Source organism: Lacerta agilis, chromosome 9 (genome assembly GCF_009819535.1).
Source record: "Lacerta agilis isolate rLacAgi1 chromosome 9, rLacAgi1.pri, whole genome shotgun sequence".
NCBI classification, from domain to species: Eukaryota; Metazoa; Chordata; class Lepidosauria; order Squamata; family Lacertidae; genus Lacerta; species Lacerta agilis.
Window position 1 is genome coordinate 6,458,224 of NC_046320.1, and position 27,641 is coordinate 6,485,864.

At 42.4% G+C, this 27,641-nt stretch overlaps 1 protein-coding gene across 6 annotated transcripts in view; it reads left to right on the forward strand.

The window, feature by feature from the left end:
* PCDH7 (protocadherin 7) overlaps nt 1–27,641 on the forward strand; it is a 401,709-nt gene that overhangs the window by 34,394 nt on the left and 339,674 nt on the right. The window lies entirely within an intron of this gene.

A 27,641-nucleotide genomic window follows, 5' to 3' on the forward strand; every position in this document is an offset into this window, starting at 1 on the left:
GGTGGAACAGCTCCGTCTTGCAGGCCCAGCGGAAAGATGCCAAATCCCGCAGGGCCCTGGTCTCTTGTGATAGACTGTTCCACCAAGTCGGTGCCAATACCGAGAAAGCCCTGGCCCTAGTTGAGGCCAAACTAGCATCTTTGTTGCTCATAGCCCATGACTACACTGAAAGTAGGGCTCATGCTATTATTAAGCTGCTTCTATACATCACTGAGAAGGCTGAGAACTCAAGGGTTCTGTTTAAACTTTGAAACTAAGTCTCTTCACTTCAGTTGTTGGAAGGTTCAGTTTGGCTCAAGATGCCACTGGGTCCCGCCAATTGCCTAAAGTTGTTACTAAATAAAGTATCGTTCGCGAGCTATCAGCAAGCACCGTCTGTGTTGGGCGAAGTTAAGGGGGGGAAACCTGGCATTATTAAACAAAAAAAAACCCCCTGAAAGGTTCTTGTTCACATCTTGAGGCTAGGGTTGAATTTCCCCCTTGCAGTAATCTAATAAAAATGCATTAAGTTTAGTGGTGGGAACTTTGGAAAGGTTTTTTTTTTTCTTCTTCTTAACCTCTTGATGTTAGGAAACCTCATTAAAATGTGCTAATGTAGATATGAAAGCTCAGAGGAGGCCCATGTCAAGGGATAAAATACCACAGCTGTGAATAACACAGCTTGGTGCTTGTTTAAATCACACAGAGAGTGGAGGTACTGTACATTCTTATATCTTTATAAGATATAAAAATCATCTGAAGTCTAGTTTGTGCAATGCTTGGAAACCTCAGGTACAGCTGAAGGCAACAGGCTTAATGCGTCTTCTTTTTTAATGGCCAGTAAATTTGGTCCAGTGAAGAAGATTATGGTGTGAAGGAAACCAAGGCTTGAAACTGGAAGCTTCATTTTATTTTTGGTGGGTGGGCTTTATCCTCAATGGCTACCCAGAACTGTCCTCGCTCAGATCCTTCTTCACATGCAGATGGGGGGAAAGAGGCAGGTAATGTCTGCTGTTGTGATTGACAGGCAGTAGAAGGTCACTGGATTGGCCAGGAATGTTGTAAAATCTAGGAGCTTGGCCTGAAACTTCATGTGACGAGGAACAGTATAAAATATTTGTAATAAAGCAAGCAAATATGGCTATTTCCAGTGTTAACATTAACAATAACAATATTAATTCACTTTATTTGTTGCCTGAAAGAAAATGTCTCTGGGCAACGTACATACACAACTGAAAACAACCATCAAGTTTAACAATAAAATAACAATAACCCTTAAAATATATAGCACAGAAACGATGATAACCATGGTGACCATAATGCCATAATTCCCTCAAGCAGCTGGGAGAGAATGTGCATTCAGGAGGCTTCAGCAGTGCTGTTGAATATCTAATTCTAATACTATTAGCCAGACCTATCTGAATGCTTAGAATTGATTCAAGAAGCTAGGATTGGGTTTTTTTTTTTTTTGTTGGGGTGGGGACCCTTTTAAAGTGTGCATTGTGACATGTTCCATAAGAGAACATACCCCTAAAGAGTTCAGCTCCATGAAAGCTTTTGTGCATTCCTAAGCTGTCCATCAAGACTCTGAAGACAGCTCTAGCGGCCAGGCAATGGCAGTGATGTGTGCGGAAATGTATTACTTCATTTTGTTACCTGCATAGAAAACATGATGTATTGATTCATTCTAAATTGTTTTGGGTCCAAGGTGTTTGGAGCTTGTAAAAGTTATGAATTAAGGTCCCTAAAATATAAGCGCTTAATATGAAAGAAATTCTCAGACAATGTAGGGACTATTAGTCGGGAACAATAAATCTTGTCAAGCCCAAGGTATTTCCATGGCTGTAAAAAATGAAGGTCACATGATAGCGCTGTTCAGGGAAAGATGTAAGACATTCACAAAGATTGATTAGGGTGTGAATTTTACACCAATATCGTTTTGAGAATCTTATGTACTTATGGAGCTTCCAGCCCTAACTCCATTTTGTCATTAATGACACTAAATTACTTTGGTGCCATTTGATAATTACATTAATCTCTTCCTTTCCAAGGCTGTTTCCAATTAGATAAATTCTCCATATAGTGTGTGTGTGTGTGCGTGTGTGTGCGCATGTGTGCATGAGTAGGTATCTGTATGTAAAATGCTTTCTAAACATGAAGGTGCTCCATAAAACACTTACATTGCAATGTTTTGATTTCAGCTGATTTGTTGACTGATTTTGGATTTCCCCGTGTTAGTTAATACATTCTTGGGACATGCTGATCACATATCTAGTGCAGTTAAACAAAACATCGCTGAAAAATTGAGAGTATAAAGATTTTTAAAAACTGCTTTCGTAGGCAACGAAACTTTGATTAAGTTGGTCAACCAGTAGAACCTATTACTCAATTTAATTGATTAATGAAATAAAGTTTTATCAGATTAACTGGTTGAAATGAACTAAAAGGGCACACTCATTTATTATTTCGAGTCTATTCTGGGTGTGGCATTACCTGTGTATTGAATGAAGTGCTTGCTAGGCAAACCCATTGGTTGTCTGGCCATAGAATAATAGAACCACAGAGTTGAAAGGGGCCATGTGGGTTATCCAGTCCAGCCCCTTGCAGTGCAAGGGGGATTCCTGTCCTAACCTTTAGGCAGTGGGATGCAGCTGTAGAGTTGGGTGTTGCTGCAGCCAGCACAATGCCAGAGCATGGCCGTTTAGTACTGGGGTAGCCAAAGAGGTGGCAGATGTTATAGGCTCCTTATGTCTGGCAACACAAATATGAATTTGCCAGATTCTGGCTAGAGCAACCACAATCTCAGCTCAACCAATTATCCACCTAAAGCTATTATTTAGTCAGCCTACTAATAGTTGCTGACTGGAGCCTCATGGCATCCAAAAGTGAGGGCAGACATTCCCTTTCCACCTTTATTGTCATTCAGCTGATGCCAGTGTTTTTGGCTGGCAAAGCTACTGCTGGCTGTTAGTAAAGGTAAAGGGACCCCTGACCATTAGGTCCAGTCGTGTCCGTCTCTGGGGTTGTGGCGCTCATCTCGCGTTGCTGGCCGAGGGAGCCAGCGTACAGCTTCTGGGTCATGTGGCCAGCATGACTAAGCCGCTTCTGGTGAACCAGAGCAGTGCACGGAAAGGATGTTTACCTTCCCGCTGTAGCGGTACCTATTTATCTACTTGCACTTTGACATGCTTTCGAACTGCTAGGTGGGCAGGAGCAGGGACCGAGCAATGGGAGCTCACCCCGTCGCAGGGATTCGAACCGCCGACCTTCTGATCAGCAAGCCCTAGACTCTGTGGTTTAGACCACAGCACCACCCGCATCCCACTGGCTGTTAGTATAACACCCTAATTAAACTTTTTACCTTATGAAACTCCGTAGATACCGATTTTGTCTGGTGAGGAACCATTACTCACCTGCTGCAGAAAACTTCTATGTTTCGGATGTTTTAGTGGTATGTTGCAGCGTCCATCGGGCCTCTGTTGGGACTCACTATTAGGTCCTTTTTACTGAGAGTATGCTCTAGAAAAAAATCCAGGCTCATGATTTTTCCAACTCAGGGATTATTTTATGCAAAGAAATGTCATTTTCTTACAAGTTTGTATCGTTATAAGAATTCTTCTGCTAAAGCCAATGCACATAAAGTCAATTGTTGTTGTTGTTGTTGTTGTTGTTGTTGTTGATTATTATTATTATTATTATTATTATTATTCCCACATTGCAGAAAGCAAGTCTGTGGCTGAGATAGTATGGGCTACACTACTGTACAACAACCCTGAAGTGTAGTTCAGTGTTGCTAACTTAGCATTAGATGGTTGGTGTTGATTTTTAGGGTAATCTGGTGAAGTTGATTGTAGACACTCTGCAATTAATTAAGGGCTGGGGAAGCTGAAGGGAAAGAAGTGAGGCTTTCATCACGGAGTACAAAGATGCTAGTTCCACCTGTAGATTTTTGTTTGGCCCATTATATTTCTATGCTGCTTTTCATTCAAATGAAGTGGCTTACAAACAAAAATAGCAGTAGCATTGTGGAACACAACAGAACATCACAAATACAGCATAAAACAAATAGAATAAGTAAGAAGTCATCTGTAAAACGATTGCAATCTATAAACCCCTGTTAACAAATCAGCAGCTAGAAAATAAGCTGTACATTACAATAAAAGCAAAAATTGTATTGTATGATAAACAAATCAATACAGCATTTATAATCTATAAAGCAATATGAAACAAAATAGCAAATGAAAGAAAAGTGCTGTTAAGTTCACACACACTCTCCACTCCCTCAGGACTCCTAAGCTTTCATTGTTCAGGTAAACAGCAGGTCTACCCACTGAGACCTATAGACTTGAAATGCAAGTTTCTCAAGACTCTACCCAGGCCTCATCACAGTTCAGTCACCAGATCTACCAGAAATAGTAGACTTGTTATCTGATGCCACTTAAGTTTGTTTATTTGGAGTATTTACTTTGCCCTTCTACCCCAGATAAATTCCTGTGGACGCCCATGAATACCAGTCCATACTGCTTTGCTGGCAGGATCAAAACCATAACAGGGGTGGGTCTGTGGAATAATTACAACCCAAAGACTCCACCAGTGTGTGTTCATCTTTAATAATAACATTCCAGATCGCTGTGTGTAAGCAAGTCTATTACCCTGAATCACTTCCCTGGTCAAAGCATCAAAAAGCTGAGAGAGACGTGAAGTTAGTAGTGCAGGGATAGGCAACCTAAGGCCCATGGGCCAGATGCGGCCCAATTGCCTTCTCAATCCGACCCACAGATGGTCCGGGAATCAGCGTATTTTTACATTAGTAGACTGTGTGCTTTTATTTAAAATGCATCTCTGGGTTATTTGTGGGGCATAGGAATTTGTTCACCCCCCCCCCCCATATAGTCTGGCCTACCACATGGTCTGAGGGACGGTGGACCAGCCCATGACTGAAAAAGGTTGCTGACCCCTGTAGTAGTGCTTTGGGGAACCTATGACTTTTTCACCTAGGGCAGAGCCTTCTGAATGCCCCACCCACCTAACAGCAGCAGTAAGGAAAATGCTCTTTTAGGGACAGAGATGCTTGAGATGTGTAAATGCACTTACGGATCTCCACCCTTCCTAAAAGCAGCTGTGGGGAGCTCTGATTCAGATCACTTGCAAGGTGCTATTAGCTTTACTGGGGATAGCATGCAGGCACTTTCGACACCTGTATGTTTTCCTTGCTTTGATGATAGTAGCTGATCAGGAAGGCATTTGTACTGGATAACTGGGAAGGGGAGGAGCAGCAGTTTAACTCCCCAGTGCTTCGGAGCTGAAGCTAACCTCCTTCCACTGCAGAAGAAGAAGAAAAATGGAGGTGCTTTTGTGCTTCTCTGATGTCACATCTAGTTTGACCCTTAATGAAGAATGAAAGGCAGCTGTGACAATGAGCGTCCAGCAGACTAATCCTCTCGCTCTTCCCAGTGCCATGTTTGAAGATGCTGAGCACCGACTGCCAAAGTGGCCCATGCTGCAGATCTCCAAACAGCTACAGCTGCTCCCTTGAATGTTGACGGACAGCTGGAAAAGACCTTGGGCACTCACAAGAAAGAAAAGTGAGAACAGAGAACACCTGGGGCAAGGAAGACAGATGAGAGGGCAAGAACACACCTAGTATCCACCCACATGCATAACATCTTTATAGCCACATTTCCAAAGACACCTTGTGGACTTCTTGCTAGCAGTTAATTATTTACTGCTTTGTACCTTTTAGAATTTATGTAAATATAGATAGAGTCAACCAACACAGTCCTTTTATAGCAGCGAGTAAAGTCTCTTGGTAGATATGTGAAAACTGGGCTATTAATAAAATTACCAGGCATTTTATCTCTGAGAATCAAACCAAGCCCCATTCAGCAATTGATTGACACATCTGCTGCAATTCTGCTACCTGTATAGTTAATATTAGATTCATTACCGTCAGCCTCTGGAAAAAAAAACCTGAAGCTAGATAGAGCATGCCTGTTGATTTCTAACAATAACAGAGATTTTAGTAGATTATCTTCAGAAATAATGGGGAGTATTTTGTGTGTGCAAGAAAACAAAATCTTTGTTGTTTCTTCAGGGAAAAATTGCTTGCAGCATCAACTTATTTTCCTGAATCATTCTCATTATCAAATGTTATTTATACTTTTTGCCTTGCTGTGTGAGCTCATGATAGGACTATTTATATCGACCACATTTACTTTTATTCAAATTGATTGCACAGCCTTTTTCACTGTCTCACTTTCTTTTATTATAATAGAATATCTGCAAATCAATGGGAAGCTGTTAAATTAAAATGCTGTACCCCTAGAGGACATTTAGAGACCAAAGAAAATATTGCATTCAAAGGAAAATATTAGTCTTTGCTGTATTGCTAACGCTTGCAATCTTTAGTCTTCTGTTGGAGAGACAGCCTGAATAGTACCACTTGCTTCTGGAAATGAAAGCCACACAATGACATTAAACAACACAGAAAGCCTGGGTTTTCTCATTTTCAAAACTCTATTTTTGCATGTTTGAACTCCTGGCAAATATAATATTAATCCACAAAAATGTGGGAGTTCATTGGCATCGATGATTTTGAATGGCAAACCAGGTATTGATGACAAACTGGGTTCCTTGTTATAGTTTAGGCCTCTGCAGAATATAATGAACAAATCTGAAAGAAGTCCATTAGCTATGAATGGCACCTGGCCAGGGATTCATTGAACTCCCTGGTTTTACTGCTTGGCTGGGAGTGCAAAAATGAGCAAAGGGAGTGAAGCGACTGGTAAAACAACATTGCCACAACCCAGTTAAGACTGTAACCCTGTCCACACTTACGTGAGAGCTAGCTGGTTGAGTCCAATAGGACTTACTTTAGAATGGCCATAGAATCATAGAATTGTTAGAGCTGGAAGGGACCCCAAGGATCATCAAATCCAACCCCCTGAAATGCAGGAATCTGCAGCTCTCCCCTACGGGGATCGAACCTGCAACCTTGCCATTATCAGCACCATGCTCTAACCAACTGAGCTATTGGTGGCCATGTATAGGATTGTACTCTAACATGGATTTAAGGAAATTCATCCCTGTTTTAGGTGGCGGTGATTCATCCACCTGGACATTGTAATATGGAATGGCTTACGTTTTAATGGGCGGAATGGCTCTCACCTAGAGGACTGTAAAATCACACAATTGTTCCAAGAAATCCACACAGTTGTGCCACACCTAGGGCTATCTTGGACTTGGTTTTGTATGTGGTTTGACACAGGGGAAGCCAGCTGGTGTATTCTTGCGGGGAGCACCTTATTCTCCATATTAGAAAAGTATTTTGCTGGTGGGGAACTGCTGCAGTATTCACCTTGCCTTCTGGCAGAGATGCCACTGGAAGTAACTGGGTGAGGAATTGGTGAGGTGGCAGGCAGGTGTGTGTTTTGAAGATGCACCAATGGAGCCCAATCTATTGCTTCTGCTAATGCATCCACACAGTGGCAACCACCTCCCGTCTCCCTTCTGGTAAGCCGATGTCAGTGCACCAGATGTGTGCTGTTGCCCCCTCCCTGCTGGCTGCTTCTAACCAAACTGACTTCTTAATAAGTAGTCATAAATTAAATTGGTGCACTCTAAACGGAGGGACTTCTCCATGACAGAGCATGCGTTCTCAGGTTTAGCTGTGCCATTTCATGCGAAATTAAAACAGAGGTGTGAATGAATCAAAAGAGAGAAAGGGTGAAGGATAATTTCGGAATGCACTTTCAAGCAAACTTTTCACCACCCGCTCCTCGATTTAAATCTGATAGGGCCTATAATGGAATATTTTGCAGGCTGAATGTGCTGCATAGACCACAGGTTGGCTTACCCCCTCTTTGGCAGAAAAAAACTCTCGTTGACTTCAGGTTAAAGCACTAGCTGGGAACAGAATGTTAATTAAAAACGTTGTATAATTCTAATTGGCAATAAAAGTCATAAATCTCATGAGTCTTAGATCTGAGACAAACTACGTCTGCTAGGAGACACTGGTGGTTTGAGAAGATACGTCATAGGAAATGTTGGAACGTCTTGGGGGAAAGAACAGTAACTAATACCACATGAGCTGAATGTTGTTGAGGGGGGTAAACGACGTGGGTCCCTGCATTCTCAGGAGCCCTTATATATTATGTACGTAGTAATGATTCCATTTCCTTAATTTTGTTACTAAACATTTGGCTCATCTAGAGCTTTTTTTTAAAAAAATGACAAAATTTCTTCTTTTACGGTAAATGTTTTTACGGGTAGCCTTGATGCGATGGAAAAGAGAATTGACACATGAAAAGTACATGGAGAGAGTTTTGGACTCTATAGCATTCTTATTCCTCTAGATGACTTTGAGGTAATCGCTGTCTCTCTCAAACCTAAATTACTTCACAGAATAGATAGGCTAAGACTATGTTTATTTTACAATTCCACTGAGTTCCATGGAGGAAGGTTGGGACACCATAGGTAAATCTAGAACTGAACTGATATGTCTGGGAATACATTTAAATTACTGAGATTTCCCTTCTTGTCACCCCTCTGGAAAATGAATTCCGCTTTGGAGAATTATATCCAAGTACAGTATTGTGTTTAAACCACTGAGCCTAGGGCTTGCCGATCAGAAGGCTGGCAGTTCGAATGCCCGCGACAGGGTGAGCTCCCATTGCTCGGTCCCTGCTCCTGCCAACCTAGCAGTTCGAAAGCACATCAAAGTGCAAGTAGATAAATAGGTACCGCTCTGGCGGGAAGGTAAATGTTGTTTCCTTGCATTGCTCTGGTTCGCCAGAAGCGGCTTAGTCTTGCTGGCCACATGACCTGGAAGCTGTACGCCGGCTCCCTCGGCCAGTAAAGCGAGATGAGCGCCGCAACCCCAGAGTCATCCGCGACTGGACCTAACGGTCAGGGGTCCCTTTACCTTTACAGTATTCAGCACTATTTGTGTGAGCATGTGGTGACTCTGGAATAATGCTAGGTCCTGGGTGTTGTGGAGGATGCAAAGTGGTGACCTGGCTGCTACCATAGTTGCTGCTGCTGCTACTTGCAGCAAAACCAACAAACATTAGGAACTCAGAAATAAACTGTACTATTGCCACGGTTAATGGTGAGCCTCACTTCTGATAAATTGTTGGTGAAGTTCTCATGCCTCTGGAGAAATTCAGTAAAATGGTCTCCTCCCACCGCACCCCATATGTTGGCTCACAAATAGGGCAGAGGGTTTTGACAGGCCACCTGCCCACTGCTCTACACAAACTCCTTTTTGAGGAGGATACGTTGATTCTGCTCAGCAATCAAGCTACTGTGTGTCACTTATGTGTTCTGCTACTGCTATTCCTGAATGTTTTAATGGAAATCCACTCAATTTAGGAAGTGATGACAGAAACAAAGCTAATGTTTCATTGCTGCTACTGCTCGCATCGGAATATGGTAATATAATATATTAATGGATTCCATTAAATTCAGGTATAGAGTTGGCATAGAAGAATTGAAAACATGGCAAAGTCTTTTGCATGCGTATTTAAATAATGATTTATAAAGATTTATGTTGGTTCAGGAGCAAATTGTATAGCAGCACCTTTTATATGGTGTTAGGTGTTTCTGTCTGATAAATTTTGTTCATTCACACTGCTTGTTTGGGGAGCAGGAAGTCCTTGGGCGAAAGCCAGTGTTACTCATACCAAGATAAGACCAAATGAAATCAATAAATTTAAGTAATATAAGTTCATTGATTTTAATGGGTCTACTCTGAGTATGACTAATGGTGGCTATCACCCTTAGAGTGCAAAAATGCATCTCAGCATTCTTGAATTGATTTTTAAATGGAATATTAGAAAGCTCGTTCAAGAAATTGCTTACAGAAAATACAAAATTATACTGGGGAAATTACTCTTTTGGCATTAGCTTTTTTTATTAATAAGAGTAATGGATATTCTCAATTGCTCAGTTTCAGGATGTTTGGTTGGTTATGATTCCATTTTAACTGAATTAATTTGGATACCATTAACCAGCTATTGAAAAGTTCGCACTGTCCATACCTTGCCTATGGCCCTTGCAAGTATAGCCTAAGAGAGGGCTGTGAACCAGGAAATCCCTAAACCAAATGACTTTGAACAAATAATAATGATAATCTCAGCTTCACATATAATCAGCGCTCAGAATGAAACAGTTTGATTTAATGGAGTTCACTGAATTAGTTCAAAAATTCCTGAACTGCACCTGAAAGTAGTCCCCATAATTGCCAAGTTCATTTTTGATAGATCAGGGGTTTCGAAACTGAGCTTCGTTCAGCTAATAGGCTTCATGCAAGCATGTGACTGGCAGTAGCGGAGCTTCATGCTCCAGCACCGGGGGGCGGAGAGCAGGCGGGGGTGCGGCTGGTGTGTGTCCCGGGGTGTGTGACGCGCCGCCCGCAGGGGCGTGGCATGCTGCCTGCTGGGGTGTGGCACCCAGCGTGGGCGGGGGAGGCCGCGATGGCACCCCCCTGGGATCGCGCTGCAGGGGTGGTGCTCCCCCCCCGCACTCCTCTTCCTCCGCCAGTGGTGACTGGTCCTGTTGGAAATGGGATACTAGAATACGTGAATCTTTCGGTCTCATCCATCTCTTTTAATCTTTGCCTCAGCCTCAGCCTGGCATATGCAATATGGAGACAGTAAAAACTTGTGTGGGGAATACTGAGCTGATGCATGCAGAATGCTGTACAAATGCTAAGCATCATTGTTCATTAACATTGTTCATTAGTTAGACTTGATGGAAATATTTTGGACTTCTGCCTAATGTTTCTACATCAAATCTTATATCGTTTGTGTGTCCTCAAGGTATACTGGAACAAAGGGGGTGGGTGGGATGACAAATAGTTAAAGCTGAAGTCTCTAAACGTCACCTCATCTAAAGGGAGATTTTAAAGCAGCTTTCATGTCATATATATATATATATATATATATATATATATATATGGCAAAATCCAACACAGAGTTAGCTGTTCTTTAATTATATTGAGGAAATGTTTACAAATGCACACACAGAGAGAGAGATTAGTTCTGTGACATGAAGAAATAAGCGAAAGTGATGGAGACCTGGTCCAAAATCCCATGTGTTCAAGTGTCCACAGCACTTGAAGAAGTAAATGGTGGGGGGGGGCAGACTGTGATATTTATTTATTTTAAAGTAAAAAAAATTGCAGGCTCCAATTGAAAACATTGCTTTGTGCGTTATGATCCTGCTCCCACCTTCCAGGGCCACTCCAAGCGGTTGTTCCGCAGGTGTATTCTACAACAGGTAAAGTTGCTACCTTTGGTCAGGCAAAATAAAGGACAGGCTGGGCAAAATATAGGACAGGTGGTGGTGGGAATTGCAGAGCCAAAATTTACTTTACCTGGTGCACTCTTGGCTCGCCTCCTCATGGACCCACCCTCTGCCCACACAGATTTTAGGAGGAGGAGGATGAGCTCAAATACATGAAAAAGGTGTCCTGTTTGAAGTTCAAACAGGGCAGGCGACACTTTTCTCAAAAATAAATAAATCATCCCTCCCCCCCCCCCCCGGGACATGTGCCAACCCTAGCAACAGGTCACTGATGCAATAATAGTGCATTAGCAGGATATGGAAGGATATTTTGAGGGGCCCTCATAATTGCGATTGATGAGTATTAGAGAGATATTTAGAGTCATAGGAGGATAATGGACTTGGTGGAGTGTGGGTGTGTTTGTGTTGGTGAAGAAGTGATAGTGTCACAAAGAAAATCGAAAACTTCAAGTTTTTAGTGTAGCTGTGACTGGGCAGAAGCATGTCCACCCCAAAAGCATAAGATAACAGCAAAGACAAGAGTTAATGCTCTTTTTAGATTACTTTCATAGGAAAATTTGTTGTTGCTGCTGTTTCTATGCAAAAATTAAAAATAAAATAAAACCCATTATTAGTATATCCATATTGCAGCCCAAGGAAATGAGTATTGTGACTGAGAAAGCATGGATTTCATCCGTCTTGCAAAGTGGTCCAGTACTAACATTGCTGATATGTGTGGGTGGACTGAGATAAAGTATTTTTGTAGCAGTTGTCCAGGCCCTTGGTGTGCTGAGGGATTTTTTTTATTTTTTTGATGGGAGCAATGCAGTTGGGAGTTGTTAAATTAATTGCAGCAATGACATGGGGGGTGATTAACTGCTTTCCTAGCCATGGGTGTGTGTGTGGTGGAAATAGGAGTGAGTCGTTGATGCTTGTCTAAACACTTAAATGCATATACGGTAGTCATGTCAAAGTCTCAAATCCTTTATGCTCAAGAAAGAGAGAGAAAGAGAGAGAGAGAGAGAGAGAGAGAGAGAGAGAGAGAGAGAGAGAGAGAGAGAGAGAGAGAAGGATGGTCATTTGGCCTGTACTGATAACATTGCTGTAGTTATAATGAGGTATAAATAAGAAATAACCACAACAAATGCTCTTAGAATACACTGCTTGCTTTTAAACAATTTAATCTTGAGTTCATCCGGCTGTCTGAACCACGGTTCCTGTAAATCTTAAATCTCTTGATTCCAGCGCCACTATCTGAAATACCATGTCTGATTTTGCACCGAATATAGTATTGTCAGTCGATGAAAGCCCTACAATAACATAATTGGTTTACAACACATGAAACCTGAGCGCCCCCCCCCTCCCCAGTTTAGTCTTGGCATCGGCTTTTGCGATTTTAACAGCTTATGTGACTAGCAGAAACACAAAAGGTGAAGCATTTTTTTGGTATGGAAATACAACTGTTGGAAAGCTTTACCTTTATCTTATTGCATGTGTGTGGCCCCTGATTTATGTTTTATTTCTACCCCACGTGCAAAAGAAGATAGAAATTTGCACGTGACACAAACATACAAAATTGTATGCAATTTTTTTGGGTGGGATTGGGCCACAAAAATCCTGCAGAGAATGCTGATGATCATTTTATTTGTTTTTCTTTGTTGATCTGGTTGAAAAGCAGAGGATTATGCTACAGTCAAATACTCCTATTTTCAAAAGCCTTGAATTGCTGGTAACATATTGTCCAATTTCTTTATGAGAATTGTTTTTCCTTCACATTTTCTGGTATTTCCCAACTAATTATACTATGGGGAGTCTACCAATTGTCATTCCCAAAAGAATGATCCTTACGTAGATGGACTTAATTTCTTGGTGTTTCTTCCCCCCCATAATTTTTTAATTTGATTTTAAAAAGTGTAAACATACAACAAAAAACAATTCAAAATCCTAATATTGAGATTACTCCAAATCTCCTGACTCCCCCCCCCCATCCCTTCCATGGGTCCTAATGATGATATTTACAACTGCATATCAATACTTATCCAAATTTTTATCCTTTTAAATTATCCATACTTTCTGTTACTTTACAAGTGCGGTTAAAATCCCGCCAATGTTTTAACCTGCTTGCAGTGGTCTTGTAAGTAAATTATAAACTTTCCCCATTCTTTTTAAAAGTTCTTGTCTTCTTAATTTCTGAGCTTCCCAGTTAATTTTGCCATGTCAGATTTATTGGTGTTTCTAATAATCATTGCAGAACCCTGCAAAACTGGATTTCTAAACCACATGGGGATTCTTCACAAGTAGAGGATGTTTCGCGTTTCAAACATCACCCTCCAAGTCTGGGAGAGCGACAGGCATAGTGAAATGGCAATGGAGCTTAACACACTTCTCCCCACTTGTGTGTAATGTTTGCACAAGAGCATGCCTGAAAAGGTATTTAATCAGCTTAGAATCAGTTAGAAGATACTGCTTATTTTTTAATGCAGCCTGTCCTTTATCTCATTTGAGTAGAGAAGGCTTTCTACTTCAGACTTCACCTTCCAACTCATGAAAAATGGGCACACTGTAGAGAGGAAGAGCTCCATGTGCTTATCCCACCAATGCAGTCTTTACATGAAATCAGAACACCTGAATATAGTCTCTAAGGAAGACTGAGTAGTATAGAGGCAGAATCCTGTTAGCTGGCATGGTACTCCAACACAGACTCAGAGCAAGTCAAGATGATCAAAATCCAAAACCACTCTATTTTTATGTTGTATTCAAGTGTGGAGACATGCACAATCAAAAGGCAGTAAAAGCATATGTGCGGTGTCTGCAAGGATGCTTAGGATTTCACGGGAAAGGGAAGAGAGACCTAGAATCCAGGTGTGGAGTCTCTTTTCCAGAGCTAGACAACTTTAGCACATCTGCTTCCTCTTGCGTACTAAGCCAAAGTACATGTATGCTTCACTCCTTTCTACCGAATGGAGGAAAAAACCTGAAGGGTGAGAGATTTGGGGCTTTGGGGTTCATTGCAGTGACATTGGATGGCAGCAGTCCTCATGAATGTCCACAACCATCTTAAGTTGCCCTACTGTGCTGCTTCTCAGGGTGGGTGAGAAGGTAGAATTAGGAACCTGATTGTTCAGAGAAAGGACAGATTAAGGGACTGGCAAATCTGGGGTGTCTTACTCGTTTCCTCCCCCTCCCCCCGCACATAAAGAGTTCGAGCAACTTTTAGCCATCTTTGTATTGGTCCTTATATTGGTTGCCAACTTGAATGGAGCCTTGCTATTTTCCAGGGCGATTTCCTGCCTAGGAAATGACTTGGAATTGATTTTTCTTTTCTTTTTTTTTATCTTGATACGCTCCGACTCTGAAGTAATATAAAATCTTTGTCTAATAAATGTGTAGCAAGGCTTTTGTGAGCCATCAGAGTGCCGTGACATTCTAGTGTATTGATTTTTGCACAGCCGAGGTGTGACGGAGTTAGGGGTAATGGGACAGCAGAGAATTGGGATCTGAATTGTGCACCAGGACTAGCAACTGGCTTTGCCGTAACAGGATGGCGGGCATTTCAAAGCAACAGTGGTAACTGTATTCTCTTGTTTCTTCTGCATAGGCTTGAGAGGACTAGATGAAATTCTGTATTACACTTCTTGATACAGGTCTACACCAAACCCTTTTGTAGCCCTAAGGAAGAATTAATTTTACTGTCCTTCTGCATTTTCTCGCATGCTAGCAGAGATGTATGGGACCAATTGTGAATAGTCCTCAAAGCCTTCATTAATTTCAGTCTCCACTTTCCTACTTGAAGTATGTTAGGGAAAAGGGGATGCATTCAGTTCCTGCTTGTGGACTTCCCATAGGAATCTGATTGGCCACTGTAAGAACAGAATGATGGACTAGATAGGCCATTAAAAGGACCCCTGACAGTTAAGTCCAGTCGCGAATGACTCTGGGGTTGCGGTGCTCATCTCGCTTTACTGGCCGAAGGAGCCAACATTTGTCCGCGGACAGTTTTTCTGGGTCATGTGGGCAGCGCACGGAAACGCCATTTACCTTCCCACTGGAGTGGTACCTATTTATCTACAGTGGTACCTCTGGTTAAGAACTTAAATTGTTCTGAAGTTCCATTCTTAACCTGAAACTGTTCTTAACCTGAGGTACCACTTTAGCTAATGGGGCCTCCTGCTGCCGCTGCGCCACCACCGCGTGATATCTGTTGTTATCCTGAAGCAAAGTTCTTAACCCGAGGTACTATTTCTGGGTTAGCGGAGTCTGTAACCTGAAGCGCCTGTAACCTGAGGTACCACTGTATTTGCACTTTGATGTGCTTTCGAACTGCTAGGTTGGCAGGAGCTGGGACCGAGCAACGGGAGCTCATGGGATTCGAACCGCCGACTTTCCGATCGGCAAGCCCTAGGCTCAGTGGTTTAAACCACAACACCATCCGCATCCCAAGATAAGCCATTGCCTTAATCCAACTGGCTGTTCTTATATTTGTGTGTGTGCATGAAAAAATTGGAAGATGATTGTTCAACATATGTTCCATCTACTTTTTCAGCTGAACCAGTCTTACTGAGTTTCATGGTTTCCCACACAAAATAAAATCTTGATTATATGATTATTAAGTGAGCAGTGGGGGGACCCGTTGGATCTCAGCCAAACTATATCTTTGCAAACTAATCATAGGTGTAGAGGATTTATGGACATGAACCAATCTGTCTTTGTCAGCTTTCAATTTATTGTAGTATGTTCCTGACATTTTGCATGCTTGGATGCTACCCTGACCTACAGATGAAAAAAAAGAAAAGAAATGCTTTCTATAATATAGGGTTTTCCTCCCTGTTTTCTAACAGCATAAGTATTTTGCTTAAGCAGATTTGCTAGGAAATGACAGTTTTGAAAAATTGGACACAGTGGTTGCTGGAAGCATTTCAGTTCCAGGCAATCTAAATAGTGCAGAGGGGATGAAATATCACTGTGTTTTAAAGATGACAGTTTTGTCAAAGATTCTTTTTCACTCTTTGGCTTAAAACAAATTGAGTGAATCAAGTACATCTATTTAAACCATGTGTGCACTCATCGAGGAAAGCACCACCTTGTATAAACCTTTCTGCTCAGTGCCCCAGTGATGAAGCTGACTTAATAATTGTAAGACCGAAGACCGAAGAATATAATTTTCTTTTTTTAATAATTGCTAGTTCAACACAACCTCAAATCACAACAAGCTTCCGAGGGTCATAGTTATGCCCTGAGTACCTGTGTAGAATATACTAAGTTTAGACTGTGTCTGCACTACAGACTTAAAAATGGAACCTGGAAAAATGAAGTGTTGCAGCGCATCCTTATAGCCAGCCATGCTGCTTTCTAGAATGTGATGAGCTGTAAGGTATTCAAGCAGGAAGACACTCCAGATTTCTGGATGTCCATGCCCCAGGAACCCCACATTCAGCTACTAAGCATGTTTGAAGAAGGGGTACTTGGTTTTTAAAAAAACAAAAAACCCAAACACTCCTTTAAACCTCAAGAGTTGCCCTCTGTTCATATTTCCCTCTTGTTTCTCAGTGCCATATTGCTGTCAGTACTCACTGCCTGTGCTTGCAATTAGCAGAAGTGAAACTAGTTTCACAATCATCCCATCTCCCACAGGGAACCTGAAAGACAGTATGACTTTGTGGATTTCTAACAGAGAGATCTCAACACCCAAAGCACAGTTCCCAGGATCTGAAGGTGGAGTAAACCATGACAGTCTAACTCAAAAGTGGCTCACCATGTGGGAAGGAGCTCCTGCGCTGCCTTCCTGGCAGGTGGGTTGCAGTTGCTTACCTGGAAGGTGGTGATGCTCAAGGTAGCAGGGAGGTTGGTGAAGTACAAATGAGCCAGCAAGAGTGCCATATTGGCTCTGCTAGCTCACTTGCTGCTTCCATGCCTTCGCAGTAAGCAACAGTGACCTGCAAGCAAGCGCGCAGCTCCACCGCACGTAGTGAGCTGCTCCTAGATTAATTCAGGGATGCTCAATGGCCCGGCAACATATAGAGAGACACAGGTTCCCCACCCCTTGTTCAACTGACCTGGATAAGTCTGCAGTGTAGATTGAACTCAGGACTTTTTGCCCACAGGTTTGCTCTGCCACCGTTTGAAAACAGTGGGCATGATTATACAATAGTGCTCATTAGCAGAGGCCAGGCTGCTATAATAATAATAATAATAATAATAATAATAATAATAATAATAATAGCAGCCCACCCATCTGACTGGGTTTCCCCAGTCATTCTGAATGGCTCCCAAAAAATATTAAACAGAATAAAACTTCAAACATTAAAAACTTCCCTAAACAGGGCTGCCTTCAGATGTCTTCTAGGCCAACATTTGTTCATTCACACCAGGGAGGGGTAATCTTTTTCAGCCTGAGGACCAGGGGCGGTAATGGGTGAGTGGGGCCGGAAACAAAAGTGGAAAGAGCAATGGGTGCGAATTTTACTTTTGTGCAGTATACAAGTTTCTCCACACGTTCACATCCCCCCCCCCCCAGGGCCGTCTTAAGTAAATCTGGCGCCCTGGCGCGAAGATCCCTCCGGCGCCCCTCACGCTCCTCCGGGCAAGGCCAGGTGCAGCAGGCAGCTGGAGGGCACGGAAGGGCGGGTGGGGACGCTGCCAGCTGTGCTCCACCTCCGCCTCTGCCTCTGCCTGCTCGGCCGAAGTGGCAGAATGGCGTTGCCGTCCAGGGAGCCCTGGCTGCAGTGCCGACGGGAGGCTCGCCAACGGCCTCCCTGCACCCGCAGCCTGAGAAGAGGTGGGCGAGAGTGCCGCTGCCGGTGGGCCTGGAGGGCACAGGTGCCCTCCTCAGGCCGTGGCACCTTGCGCCAGTAGCCTCAATAGTGAAGACATCCCTGCTTCCATCAATGGAAGCAAGAAGCTTCACCAGAGTTCAAAACCACGGTCCACGCAAGCAAAAACACCCAAGGAGGGTTAAAAGAGGATGAGTGATGGATGTGGCTTGGGGGGGGGGGGGAGAAAGTCCTGAGGGCTACATACAGCAGCCTGGAAGACTGCATTTGGCCTCTGAGCCAGAAGTTACCCATCCCTGGTTTGCATGCTGCCTTTCTGCTAGTTTACAATTTTAAAATGCTAAAAGCAAACAGACAACACAAAATATAGAACAACAGACTCCTCTCAGGTGAGTGTTTATAGTAGCTATTTGCATGACCTCGCTGGCATGGGGTTGTGTTTTGCTTTCCCTTGGGGCACTGACATATATTCAGGTTGTTTGGGGGAAAGTATGGGAGGGACTGCCAGTTAGTGGTGCATTATCATCCCCAACAAAGTGGCATGCTCTTGACAAACGTTAGGACTTCTCCATAGGTGCACTCACTCAACATTTGTAGTGGTCCTCACCAATGGTTTTTGACCCAGTTGAACATCCTTAATGGAGAATTGATAACAGTGTGAGATGTGGGTGATGATTTGAAAGCTGTGGTCCTACACACAATGACACTTAAATGAAATGACACTTAAATGAAATCAATTGGACTGAGAAACCCTTTTATTTAAATGCTCTAGGACTTGTGCCACTGACTGATTGTGTTCTGTATTGTATCAAGCTCCCTTGTGATTTTGACTCTAAAATAAGCAAGGATCCCGTAACTACATCCATATATTTTCCCTGTCTCTGTGTATTTCAACATTTAAAATAAATTGACATTTATAGGCATGCAATTAAAGCACTATGCACAGTTTGGCCCAGTGCCATCATTTCAGAGTGAACAATGTCTGTTGAAAACATGGCATTTCTGTAATCATTCTTAGAATTAATTTAAAAGTAATTCTAGGTACCCAAAGTTAAAATAATTAAGACTTCTCTTTTCCTTTCTTTTTAAAATCTCACATTAAGGATCATAAAATCCATTTCCATAAACAAAATGTTTGTAGAGAATAAAAAGGCAATTATTTGCCTGCACATAAAATTCATATGATAATTCAGCAGAGTTTAATTAAACCAGTACATCACGCTATATTTATAAGACAAAGGAATATCAAATAAGTTTTTCCCCCCCTTGTTAGGGACCGTTGCATTTCTCTTTGATTAAAGACCTGAAAATGTGTGGAAGAAACTTCAGCATACTCTTCCCTCCAAGGGGAAAAAACAGCCACGACTAAAATTGTACATCTATATTCTTTAAATAATATATTCTGTGTTACTCTTATTCTACGGCAGGGGTCAGCAAACCTTTTCAGCAGGGGGCCGTTCCACTGTCCCTCAGACCTTGTGGGGGGCCAGACTATATTTTGGAAAGAAAAAAAATATGAACGAATTCCTATGCCCCACAAATAACCCAGAGATGCATTTTAAATAAAAGCACACATTCTACTCATGTAAAAACACACTAATTTCCAGACCATCCATGGGCTGGATTTAGAAGGCGAGTGGGCTGGATCTGGCCCCCGGCCTTAGTTTGCCTACCCATGTTCTACGGTCTCCAACAAGTCATTTCCCTTGTTTACCTTAATGGAGTACAACTGCTCCACTGGATTATATAAAAACTGAAGAAAAATAGGAAATCCTTCATTCACCCAAACCACTGTTTTTCATGTTCTACACATAATAGTCACCGACTAGATTGTATGGTGTACTGCACAAATAGCCAACTTGGTGCTCTCAAGATATTGCTTGACTCCAACTCTCATAAGCCCCCACCAGGATGACCAGTAGTGAGGAATTATGGGAATTGTCACCCAACCACTTCTGAAGGACTCGAGCCATGCCCACAAAGGGGGGGGGGACAGCAATCAAATTTACTTATTGATTGACAGGTGAGTGGCCCTGCCTTTCTTTCAACATGGCCTGCAATTGGCGGGGGAGCTGTCAAAATGGGCTCTCAGCTGGGAAAGCGGCCTTACCCCTGTAGTATCCTGTCCCTGAGATGGCACGTGGAGAGAAGGGGAAAGGGAAATATTGCAGTGGGAATTCAAATCTAGAGGGTGACACCTTTTCTTCCTTATGGCCTGTCCAAACACAGAGGCAAGATTTATTTATTATTATTATTTTTATCAGTTGGATCTCCCTGAAAGTGGGAGTGTAGAAAATAAGCACTCAAAGCTGAGGAGCCGGGCTATGTCGGTCCTCTTTTATCACAGCAATACTCTTGTCTGGAATCTCCTGAAGTTCCAGTTTATCTGTGTTACAAGAATGGGCACATAGCCAGCAGGAGTGCCAAACACATAATTAGGCCAAGTCTCTGCCAGTGAAGCTAATGGCAATTGTATAGAGGAAGCTCAGGAACAGAGAATTGTGGAGGATACTGGTTGAGCTCAGGGGTTCCTAGAGCAGCTTCACTCTCTGATTACAAAAGGTTTACAAAAGATTAGGGCATGCTCAGACGATGGTTTCCAGGTTCCTTCTTAATAAAAAGAACAGCAACAACTGTGGATGGGGTGTGTCTAGGTTTAGGTGGCATTCAAAAGTAAATCTTATAAAAGACCCTCAGAATCTCTCAGAGCTATCCATACCCAATCAAGAGATGATACAGTGTTGCTTTTAGATTAGGAATCAGAGGATGTTTGGACATCAACAATTTCAGCAGGTCCCACCCGAGTGAATATACGAGTGAGATAAGCACCCATCAGAAAAAAATCCTATGCCCATGAGGTGGTGGGCAATACTTTACAATGTCTGGAAGCAATAAATGCACCATCCCCGTCTTCTTACTGCTGCTGCTGCTTTCTAGCGTGTTTTTAAATACATTTACAAATCATTTAGTTCCATGAATAATGCACTTCTCTGAAAAATCACTTCCCTGGCAATCTCCTGTGACCTTGAGTGTGTGCAATGAAGACCTTACGTAGCAACAAATTACAGTGGCAGATACAATTCCGGGCTGGTTATAAGTTAGCCACTTAGGCTCCTTGATAAAATAGGTAAGAAAATTGACACAGCACTTCTTTATGCAATTGCATTTCAAAATATATATATATACATTTGTGTCACTTTCCATTTGGCAATCTTGGCCTGTAACATCAGCTTTCTTGTTTTCACTTCAGTGGGGGGCTAGGTGACGGCTTTGTATAAATCACTGTCATTTTAAGGAAACATTTAGAGTTCCAGATCGTAGCAGAAAACAGCCAGGAACACTTTCCGAGCACAGAAAATAGCTAGCCAGCATGCTTTTAAAGGGAGCATTGTGGGTGATGCTGGCTGCAATGGCATTTAAGGACATTGAGGCTTACTGTAGACATTCAGCTTCTCATTAGTATAGAGCAAATGTAGTTGTGCTTGCCTCCAGCACCTCATTTTCCTTTGGGATATGGTGGCAAAGTTTTGTCTCCAAGCAATCCAGAGAATGCTTGCAGCACAGTCCTCTGTTGGGCACCGTGAAGACAGTCTGGAAGCTGCAGCTTTGACAGAATGTGGCATCCCCTAAAGAGACAGTGGGAGGAGGTAGCATACGGCTTCAATGTTTGGGCCAGCTGCACTGGCTACCAGCTGACTGGTAGGCTTATTTCATACTGTTGGAGGCCTCTGTCAAGCATGGAGAACGCTTTCCAGACTGAGACCCACAATGCCTTCTGGGCAGCATTCTAGGAGCCATTGATTGATTGATATATTGCCCTACATCATAAGATCTCTTAGGGTGGTTCACAGAATAAACTGCAGGATAAAGACAAGAAAATAAGTAAAAAGGTAAAGGTACCCCTGACCGTTAGGTCCAGACGTGGACGACTCTGGGGTTGCGGCGCTCATCTCGCGTTAATGGCCAAGGGAGCCGGCGTACAGCTTCCGGGTCATGTGGCCAGCATGACAAAGCCGCTTCTGGCGAACCAGAGCAGTGCACTGAACGCCGTTTACCTTCCCACCAGAGCGGTACCTATTTATCTACTTGCACTTTGACATGCTTTCAAACTGCTAGGTTGGCAGGAGCAGGGACCGAATAACGGGAGCTCATCCCGTCGCGGGCATTCGAACCACCGACCTTCTGATCGGCAAGCCCTAGGCTCTGTGGTTTAACCCACAGCGCCACCCATGTCCCTAAAATGCAGGATAAAAACAAGTAAATAAGTAAAACCAAACAGCACAGCAATTATCCCCCTTCCCACAGACACTTCTAAAAGGCTGCGGAATATTAATCAGCCAAAGGTGTGGTTGAAGAGGAATGTTTCCAACTGGTGCCTAAGGGACAGCATTCCACAAATGGGGAGCCACTACATAAAAGGCCCATTCTTTTGTTGGTGCCCTCCAGACGTCATGAGGCACATGAAAAAGGGCCCCAAATGATAAACGCTGAGTCCTGGACAGTTTATATGGGGAGAGGTGGTCCTTCAAGCAGGAATATGTGGCTGTCCCATAAAGGGATCAAACCTGCAACCTTGGTGTTATCAGCACCCACTCAAACCAGCTGAGCTATCCATGAACCACAGAGGTGTGCCTTTTCAGTTGTGGCAGCTTTCAATCTGCTCTTCCCCCTTTCTGACATTTACCTTTCCTTGCCAGCTTAACAGTGCAATACTATGTGTGTTTACTCAAAAGTAGGCCCTGTTTAGGACAATGACATTTTCTCCCATATAGGTGCATATAGCAGTGCAGCCTTTAAAAAAAATGTTCACAAAAGTGACAGCTAATTATCATGATCAGTTTTATGCTGCTTTATTGATATACTTTTTTAAAAATTGTTTTTAATTCCTTCCTTCTGTCTTTGATATGTTTTTGCATGCACTCATTTTATACATACGTCACTTTGAGCACTGTAGGTTGGAAAGAAAGCAACTGATGCAGAAATGTCATTAAATAAATAGCTAACTAGCTACAGAGCTAGCAATTAATGAAACAGAAGTAGTTGGGAACATGAGATGTGTGCGCTTTACTATTGTAGTATGTGATCCTAAGCATATTGAACATGTAAGAAGTCCCACAAAATTCAGAGCAGCATTAAGAGCTAGTGTAATATTGGTGAAAGTTGCCGGTTCAAATCCAGTTTCATTGTAAACTCTTTGAATTGCCTTAAGCAAGCTGCTCCCTTCATCAGCTTCCTCCTCCCACCCAGTAATATGAAAGATAATACTGTATGGAAACAATAATTTAAGGCTGCCATACAGAGTGGTTATTGTAAACATGTACTTTATAAGCTGAACACTTGAACACTGAGCACTTGAAATGTACCATATAAATGCTCAGCATTGTGTCTAGCAATGCCATTAAGAAGCCGCAGCATAGCAGTCTAAGTTTGTGACCTTGAACCGTAAATAACAGTGCTAAAGTGGGCTGGTTCGTGCATCCTAATAATTCTCCACGTGAAGCTACTCCATGGAAGAAACAGTGAATAAGGTGGCTTGCTTGTGTGAAATCTCACCTTTCAAGGATGAGACAAAGCAGTTGATACGTTGCTTCCTCAATGCAGCTGCATCTGTTTGTGTTTTTTCCTTTTCTTTTCTGATAATGGGCTGGAGAGGAGGATTTTTAGAATGTAGGGACTGGTAATACTCCTCTATTACTTTTCTTGCTTATGCACGACTTTATGGACACTCTATATGAAGGATTTTAGAGAGTGGGGGGGACACACACACATGAGGGGGCATTACTGGCAAGCCAAATGTCATTTCAGCTGAAGCAACACTATCAACCCCTGCCACTGCCATTTTAGGAGGTCCTTGGGAAAACTGACTTGGCACTATATGGTGTCAAGGTATGACTCTTAAGTATGTCCAGAGAAGATGGGTATAGCGCATTGAAATCTCCCCTCCCCATGGACAATTCCTGACTGCAAAACTGGCGGACTAAAATTTGAGCTGTTCCTGGCATAATCCGAAGCAGTGGAAAAGCACATCAAAACACAAGCAGCAATCCTGTTTCACAGCATTCAGAAAATGCCCTTAAAACATTTGTCATATTATCTGCATTAAGTAATGTGGAAGGTCCGGAGAACATGGATGAGATCATAGCACTGCTACCCACACAGGAAGGTAACATTCGAGACAGATGCATTCCAGAATTAAAAACAAGCACATAGATTTAGACTTGAGGGAGGAAATGTGTTTCAGAACATGTCCCACCTTCCACATAGGCCAAGCTGTGAAGCATTCTTAAATAGACACAAAGGCATCGTTTAGCTGGAAACAAGAGCTCACTGCACCTGTGAAATCACTGTGCTGAATGCCAGGGCATCGGATATATATATATATATATATATATATATATATATATATATATATATATATGGAGTTTTGCTATGGCCACCTTAGGGACAGAGAAGGGCAGATCCTCTCTCTCCACCCTCACACACCTGTGCGTCAGAGCCCATATGCTTATAGCTCAAGAGTGCCTAACCAACTCACTGATTCATCATTAAACAAAATCTCTTGTTTGCAAGGTTTATGATCTAACTGCAAAAGTATTTCTGGAAATGTATTGCCAAATATCATGTGATATAAAATCTTTTGGAGGCAGGCGGAGCCTGTCCCCCTCCAGATGCTGTTTCACTATCCCTTGCCAGCATGGTCAGTGGCCAAGGATGATGGGATCTGAAGTCCAACAACATCTGGAATGCTACTGGGTCTCCATCCCTGGTATAAATATTCAGTTGTTGTATAGATTGTGCTCTTCTCTCTTCACAAGAAGGTCAGACTTGCAAGCCTGGATTTGCTATAGTCATTTCCATCTACTTTAGTAGGATTGAGAAGACACCCTACTGAACTGTTTCCCCTGAGGAATGTGTTCTTTAAGCCTGTTCCCATGTTGAATGTCTGGCCCTAAGAGATCTGCTGTTCCTGCAAATATTGATTCTATCCCACCCTTTCCTTACTTTTTGCTGACTGCAAGAATTTTAGCATGGTGTAATGCTTTCTCTCTCACACACACATGCACACACACACACACTTTTATATGCATTGTGTCATCATTCTGCAGTCAAAATTGTGAGCATTTTTAATAACCTGAATGAACAAGAAAGTCAATGACATAGACATCAATTGCTCATTGACTGCATACAAGGGCATCTATCATTACTACACGGCGAAGTAATCCTTTGCTTTCCAGCATAGCTTCAGCCTAGATTAATTAACATTCAATCATTATACCACCATTACCTTGCAGCTGATTGTTGTGTTAATTAAAGTATTTGCTTTGAAACCTTTATGGCTGGTTCATACACACATGCATAGCACCTGGTTACTCGAAAATTGATGAGCATATGAATTGACTGTTGAAAAGCACCGGGTCACAGGATGGACTGTCAACAGATTAAATAATGTTTAGTTGATTAAACATATGCATTTTGGTGCATGAAGCATGCTTTCAAGATGGTAGATGAAAACCCAGCTGTCAGCTTGTTCAGAGACTTTGTAAAGGGCAACAGGTCAGGCACCAGTGCAGTTTTCCATGATTTCTGTGCCTGACACCTAACACAGGAAAGTGCATTTAGTCATTGATTACTGATGTGGTAGAGAAGATTTTTGGCACAACAGCTTCTGTGCAGAAGCAGTCTATATGAACAATAGAATTTTTGAATTTGATCATGCCTTTGAAAGTCCACAAACCTTAACTTCTATTCTGCCAGTGTGAGGAGGGAGTTGTGTACTGTTTTGTATCTTCCTGAGCATTAGAGATATTATTTATGCCAAAATTGTATGGCAATATTTTGTATCTGTTTTCTTTTCTTGCCCCTAGAGAATCAAAATTTGTTGATGACTTTGCTGACAAAAGTTCCTATAAGCCAGCTGAACTTGTTTATTTTCAAAAGTCATTTATTTTAAATGAACTTTCAAAGTTGATTCACATTTATCGATGGCTGTTGGTTCCTGGTTTCAGTTTGGATCCATCTTTGCCTTATTCATGGGTTTGTTTCTTCCTTGGACACTGTCTGCCCTCAATTTAGCATTTGGCTAGTAGATTTCTAATAAGCCCTTCAAAGTTTCCCTTTTTAATCTCATGCTAAATTGTAATTGGATGATTTTTCCAACTGAAAATCATGGTTGTAATAAAATCCATCTGTTGCCCGTTAACAAGAAACCCTCTTTGCGGAGGAGTGTAGCTCATTTATTTTATGGCTTTCCAGTTCTCTTGAGAATGTTAAAAAATATGCACGTTGCTCAGGTTTATTGCCTTTGATATAACCAAATGATGCTTAACACCACAAGTGGGCAAACAGATTGATCTATTCTTGTTGCTGAACACATGAACTTATGAAACACCTTCAGGTGCATTACAGAAATCTAGCCTACTGAGGTCTATTTCTGAAATTCTCCAAAGCTTCAAATCAAGGCAAAGCCCTACTGCTGTCCATTTCCACTACCATGAGAGGTGGAGGAATTTGCAAAAAAACAACAAAAAAAAACAGCACATTGGTTTAGTCCTAGGATCAAGACTTTCAAGGGAGTCTGATCTGTATCCATAAGGGGCTACCTTATGGAGCTGTTGTACCTGCACTGAGTAGGTAGAGACAGATGGTCTTTATTGAGTCCCTTGATGGCCCTTTCCTCTTACATGACCCAGCCCTGGATCACCTCTGGGAGTTACCTTCTTATTCTGGGTAGGCCACAATGCATGGGAGGCCTTGAGCTGCTTAAAGAGCCCTGTGTTGCTAGATGTGAGCTTCAGCCCAACCCTGGGTCACTGGCCAGTGCCCCTGGTCACTGTTGCTCCTGAGGACCTAGGAGTGATGCGGGATGGTCCAGAGCTCTAATGGCAGTTCTGACAAGGCACTGAGGACCCTAGGAGTGGAGCCCTGCTCCACTCAAGCAGGATCTCATCCTGGAGAACATTCTCTGGCTGTGCTTCAGGGGCTGTTACTGCCTGAGGTAGCCATCTGTGCTAGGGACCACCATTGGATTCTACTCCTATTCCTCTTTAGGGAAAGTTTCATTTGGTCTGACTGTTTTAACTAAAAACTTTAGGAACTGAACCACAGACCTACATGCAAATCATGGTCTCAGCTGCTGTGCTTCTCCTCTCGGTATGTCTTACTCACATAGTAACAGGCAGATAAGGATGTATTCCTATGTGCACCTGAGCATCATTTCACAGAGACTTCATACAAGCAATGTGATGCTTATATCCAAGCAAGCATCCATAGGATCAGGTTGTATGTATCTTTTCTCATCAACTATGGTGCTATGATCTCAAGCACATATATGTTTGCGGTATGTTTGGGGTGGGAATTCCTATTTTTGTAGGCACTCTTAATATTTCATTTTCTAGAGGAGACACACAATCTTGTTTGTGCAGTAGCGTGGATGCGTGCTCTGGGTTTGGGATCAGATCTGTCATCCTGCTCCCCATGCATTCAATTGTTTGCCAGAATAGGACTTGGTAGGCATGGCTCTCTCTCCTCAAGGTTGGAAATTATGGGAAAGCGAAGAAGAAAGACCACCTACACATAAAGTACTATCTGCATAGGTTCTTCTGTGTG